The sequence below is a fragment of the Opisthocomus hoazin genome, chromosome 7, assembly GCF_030867145.1.
Source record: "Opisthocomus hoazin isolate bOpiHoa1 chromosome 7, bOpiHoa1.hap1, whole genome shotgun sequence".
NCBI lineage: Eukaryota > Metazoa > Chordata > Aves > Opisthocomiformes > Opisthocomidae > Opisthocomus > Opisthocomus hoazin.
In genome coordinates this window covers 71,943,905-71,949,774 of record NC_134420.1, presented here as the reverse complement: position 1 = coordinate 71,949,774, position 5,870 = coordinate 71,943,905, and positions in this window count along the sequence as shown.

The following is a 5,870-nucleotide window of genomic DNA, read 5'->3' as shown; positions in this document are numbered from 1 at the left end:
GGTTTCAATGTTTAGAAACACTCAAGCACACTGTCGCTTTTAAGACTACTTTGCCTAAAGAAGAGGGAATTTGTCTCTTGCAGCTGTCTTACCTCTGGATTTGCATCAGCTGAAGGTCTTGGTCTGACCTGAGCAGCATCGCCTTTGGCTTGCTGTTCCCTGATTTTATTTTTTTTCCTGAAGATGAGGAAGAACTTCTTCCTTCTGAGGGTGACGGAGCCCTGGCCCAGGCTGCCCAGGGAGGCTGTGGAGTCTCCTTCTCTGGAGATATTCCAGCCCCGCCTGGACACGGTGCTGTGCAGCCTGCTCTGGGTGACCCTGCTTGGGCAGGGGGTTGGACTGGGTGACCCACAGAGGTCTCTGCCAACCCCAAACATTCTGTGATTCTGTGTAATTTTATTTCTGACCCCCGTTCTGGCTAATACCACACAGGGCAGCTTTTCTTTGCCTTGCTGAACTCCTTATCTTACTGTGGGCTTTCTCAACTTCAGTATCTGCCTAGAAGAGATTCTGCCTCAGTCTGCCCTTTTTCCTCGCTTTTTCGTATTTAGCTCTCTCAAACTCTCCAGATACAAATTGCATTTGTATTTAGCATTGCTTGTAGAAATTTGCTTAACTGCAAGGCAGATCCAGAAAGCCAACTTTTAGCTATGCATCTGGTGTTTAATAGCCATTTACAATCTGTGAAAGGGGTAAATATATCTCCTTTATCTGGTGAAGTGCTGGAGTGTATGCATGCCCCTGCTGCAGGACTTCTTATATTTGACCTTACCTTCTTGCACACAAAAGCCAGCCTTCCAAAAAAGCCCCCAGCACCCTATTCCTGGCGTACTGGGATTTGCTTTCTGCTCCTGTCCTGCTGATGCTCGAGTGCCAGCAGGTTCTGAACTATCTGTGAACACCAGAGGGGGGAAAGACACCAGCGAAATCTTCTGGGTGTCACTCTTTAAAAGGTTCATTTATAAGCTAAATTGCTCCTTTTAAATCAAGACATTTTAAAAATGCTAGGTGAGAAAGCATTAATGCAAGATCATCATCAGAGATAATATTTTTGTTAGCTGTGCTTTTCCTTCCAGAATCCTCGTGCTTTGCTAAGCCTGGACTTCAACGTGCTGCTTTTTCTTTCCGCCTCGTGAGACTCGTCATTTCTCGGAAAGGTTATGTCTCAAATCTCCCTTCAAACCCCTTGGCACGTGGGGTGGTCACTCTCCGAGGCATTGCTGTGTCAAGACTACCAGCTGAAGGGAAAGGGCTGCTCCAAGTGCGGATTTCTTCTTGACCTGTGGAAATGGCATCCTGTATCCCTGGATTTCAGCTCCAGGCAGGTTCTCTTGGTGCGTCCCTTCCCAGCGCAGACACCGCAGTGGCAAGGACAGGCTGCTCTCCCCGTGACCGTCACCGCACAAGGCTTGCTCTGGTTCACTGAGGCTCTGTTGCTGTAGGTCTCGTCCACCTGACTCCTCGGGCTAGCCAAGTTCTCGTTTGCTGACAGACCACAGCGCCTGTTTGTCTTGGAATTGCAGTTTGTGTTCAAAAAAAGAAAAACCTGAAGAGGCCAAGCGCTGGTTTTGGATGGCCTAAATTCCCTTGATCTTCTGTGTCAATGAGGAGAGCCTGGAGCCACCAGAGATGCTGGGCATGAAGAAATGGGCAGGACTTCAACTGAACGTGGCCTGCAGCTGTACCACAGAAGTAAGAGGGGTGTGAGGACCTGTTCAGCTCTCGAGGGGCTGTGACCTTGCTGCTGTCCGGAATGAACGGTGGCTGGATGAAGCCTTTCCCTACCCGCTGAGCCTGGCTGGTTTCTTCACGTAGGCTGTCTCAGTCCCTGGGTCTCCCAGGAAAATATCGCACATTTCCCTTGTTGAATCTTCCTGGCTGGTTGCTGGAGTGCAGAGGTGATATCTCATGTGGCTGGAGAAGTGGTTCTCCAAGGGTAATCCTCTTCTCCCCATCCCCTTGTCAAGCATTCAAGAAAGACATGAAGTGTGGTCTGACAAGGGAAAAAGCTCCGTATATTTGAACAGGGCTTTGCTAACGATAACTTGAGATTAAACACTCAGTATGAAGCGGGCTTTGGTGTGGGCTCTGCGTGTGCCCAGCTGATGAGAAATAGGAATTACGTTGGATGTGTCCCCCTAAGGCTCGAGCTCGTGCCTGTGGCCAAACTTCCCAAAGGCTTTGTGCTGCTGAAGGACCTGTTGTGAGTGGTGATACGAGAAGATGGGAGCTGAGCAATGAAATCCCACGTGAAGGTGAATAAAAGCAAAGTGTTTCTGAAATATCTCTTGCAGGGAGAATGATCCGTGTGTAATCTCTGCTGTGGTGTATTTTTAAATACGGTCGTTGGTACTCAGTTTGAGGTGCGTGGTATGCGGCGGCGTGACAGGTTTCTGAAGGAGCTGTCTGCTTTGATGCATCAGCTGTCAGAGCCCGAGACGAGGATGTTCCATCCCCTTCCACATCCGTGCAGGCTACAGCCGGGAGCGGGGAGCGATCGCTGGAGCCGGCCAGGGCCCCTCCTGAGCAGGACCCGAGTTCTTCTTGGAGGTTTCTGTATGTCTTAAGCGTGAGAGATGGCAAGAACAAACCCTGCCAGGAGCTGTCGGCCCCTGGGGGGAAGAGATGTTTGATGCTCTGCTGAAGTTCTGCCACGATGACGAAGGGCCAAGCCACCGTGGGGTGGTGTAGCGAGACCTCGCTGCGCTGGAGGAGGCAGCCGGCTCAGAACCCTGCCAGGGGCAGAACAAAAACATCTTTTTTTTTTTTTTTTTTTTTTTTTTTTTTTAAATTATTTTTGCAGGATGTGCTGACTGAAGTCCCTCAGCTTGTCCGTGACCTCCTGATGTCCTGCGGCCACTTTGGAAAACACCTCGTTTGTCTTCTGCACGCTCAGGATATCGAGAAGCCGGCTGTAGCCTGCTGCAGGGGTTTCAGCTCCTGCCGAGATGGGGGCTGGGGTGGGCTGCAGGCCTGGATGGGGAGCGCGCAGGTGGGGTTCCCCTGCCCCGCGGGGAGCTCAAGGGCATCGCTCTTCGCTTGTGTCTTGTTATCATTCGATAGTTGACCAAGAGCCAATGCTCCTCACGCTGCTCAAAGAACCTCAAAGGCTCCAGACTGAGCTCTGCTTCATTCTGGGTATGTATATAGAGATTTATTTTTTTTAATAATTTTTTTTAAGGTGCATATCTCCCAAAGGGCTGCTCTAACTTTACTCCGGAGGGAGTTGTAGAAGGAGTTGTGCGGCCAAAAGGAGAGCAAATGAAAGGAGCCAGCTGACCACGTGGTGGCAACATGGAGATGCTACGTAAAGGTTCCTCGGACCTGTGTTAGCCCTGGAGGAATGGTTACTTCTACAGAGAGACCTGAAGTAATTTCATAGCTCAAAAGAGGATGGTAAAAGCAGGAAGTGTAAATGTTTTTGGTTGTTCTAAAGGAGGCAATAGGTATGGGAACAATATGTACCTGTGAGTAAGCTGTGGATGCCTGAGATGTAGCTACGTGGCACAGACCAAACAAATGGAAAAAGCAGGTTACAGATCAGTGAGAACCTTCTGAATGAAAGAACGTTAGGAAATGATGTCCTCCCAGCTCTGTAGGCAGATTATAGAATCATAGAATAGGATCGTGGAATCAGGAAGGTTGGAAAAGACCTCTAATATCATCAAGTCCAACCGTCACCCCACCACCCCCATGCCTGCTAAACCATGTCCCCAAGTGCCACATCCACACGGTTTTTGAATCGCTCCAGGGATGGGGACTCCCCCACTGCCCTGGGCAGCCTGGTCCAACGCCTGACCACTCTTTCAGTAAAGAAATTGTTCCTAATATCCAATCTGAACCTCCCCTGATGCAACTTGAGGCCATCGCAGCACCCTAATGAACACCTCCCCAGCTCTGTGGCATGTCCCTTAGCTGGCTGGAGCACGCTGTGCTCACTGGCAGGTCGTACGCAAGCAAGCGTCTCCTCAGAAGCTGCTGATACCTTCCAGCTTTCCTGTGCTCCTTCATCTTTTTTCTGCTGCATCTGGCGCTTGGCCGAGAAGATGGAGCCGGGGAGGGCAGGAGGCGGCTGCCCCCAGCTCCCCAGGGCAGGCGATGGGGGAACCCCAGGGCAGGAGCCGCGTTTTGGCTGCGACGGGGAGAGCTGAGCTCATCTGTGCGTGCTCCTCGCCGGGGCCCTGCGGCTGCCGGGCTGCGCAGGGCTCGGACGGGAAGAAAGGCTCTACTGGAGAGAGTCCAGCGGAGGGCTGCGAGGATGATGAAGGGACTGGAGCATCTCTCCTGCGAGGAGAGGCTGAGGGAGCTGGGCTTGTTCAGCCTGGAGAAGAGAAGGCTGAGAGGGGACCTTAGAAATGCTTATAAATATCTGCAGGGTGGGTGTCAGGAGGATGGGGCCAGACTCTTTCCAGTGGTGCCCAGCGACAGGACAAGGGGCAACGGGCACAAACTGAAGCAGAGGAAGTTCCAGCTGAAGATGAGGAAGAACTTCTTCCCTCTGAGGGTGACGGAGCCCTGGCCCAGGCTGCCCAGGGAGGCTGTGGAGTCTCCTTCTCTGGAGATATTCCAGCCCCGCCTGGCCGCGGTGCTGTGCAGCCTGCTCTGGGTGACCCTGCTTCGGCAGGGGGCTGGGCTGGGTGACCCACAGAGGTCCCTGCCAACCCCTACCATTCTGTGATTCTGTGAAAGGCAGGTGGTGAGCAGAGCTGTGGTCCTGCCCCAGGGCTCCTGCCTGAGCTGCAGCTGCGGCTGTCTTGATTTTCTGCCCCATGAACGAGGATAAAAAAAGAGTTTTGTCTTCAGGGCAGCAAACGCCGGGGTTTTTTCCCCCTCCACTTGCTGCGATGCCGTGAGCCAAATCGGCTCCGTGCCTACACCTGGTGTGCGTGTCCCAGCGGGATCCGTGCCCGAGCTGGGTCGTTCCTGGGGGAGCGCAGCAACGTCATCGCGCCTGGCCTGGCCGGTGCCGAGCAACAGCTCTGATCCGTGGGGCTGCCCACCTGGAAAGCGTAATCCCCGCTGCCGAAATTACCGCAGAAAATGCAGCCACAGCTTGAAGTTGCCACATAAATTGAATACAGGAGCATATAGAATAATCCTGCCCCTAAAGAAGCATATGGGAAGCATTATCACTTAAATCCCGAATTTCCAAGTTTGGAGGCAAGGTCTGCTCCCTGGTGCGTTCTGCTTGAATTAAATATACTAATAACCTGTTTGCTTCAGTAACTGTGAATAGGTATAACAAACCAGTTCGCCATTGCTTCCCCTAAGGAGCAGAAAGACATTTTTTAGGAGATTTTTCTAGAGCCCCGTGGGCTGCGGGAGGAGCTTGCCGGTCCCCGCACGCAGGGTGGCTCCTGCACGGAGCTGTTTCCAAATCCTGCTTCCTCCAGGAGCAGCAACCGCAGCGGAGGCACGGATGCAGGATCCTGGTTTGGAGATTTCCCCGTTCTGGTATCCTCAACCCTCCAGCGGCCCCCGCTCCGGGTTATTTTGCCAGCTGCGCTGATGAGTCATTCCCTGCCCCCCCCCCCCGATTCGCTTTGCCGTCCCTCCTCAATCCCTTCAATCCCGATATGTATTTCTATTAATCAGGCCCTTCCCCCGTCTGGTTTTTTTTCTGGCTGGATTTGCAGAAGTGGTTTATTTACAAATCTCTCCAGAACTGGCCTCTTACCATTAAAAGTGATGCGGGTGTTGGTTGAAGGAAAGCTGATTTTTGACAAACTCAGCAGGAGAACGAGAACAGATGGGCCCTTGGATGAATTAGATATTGCTAAATGTTGTCCTCCTGCAAATCAGCTTGGTTTTCCCCATTAGCATAAGAAGCAGGAAAAAGGATTTAATTTCTCTAAACATTTCCACTTAAT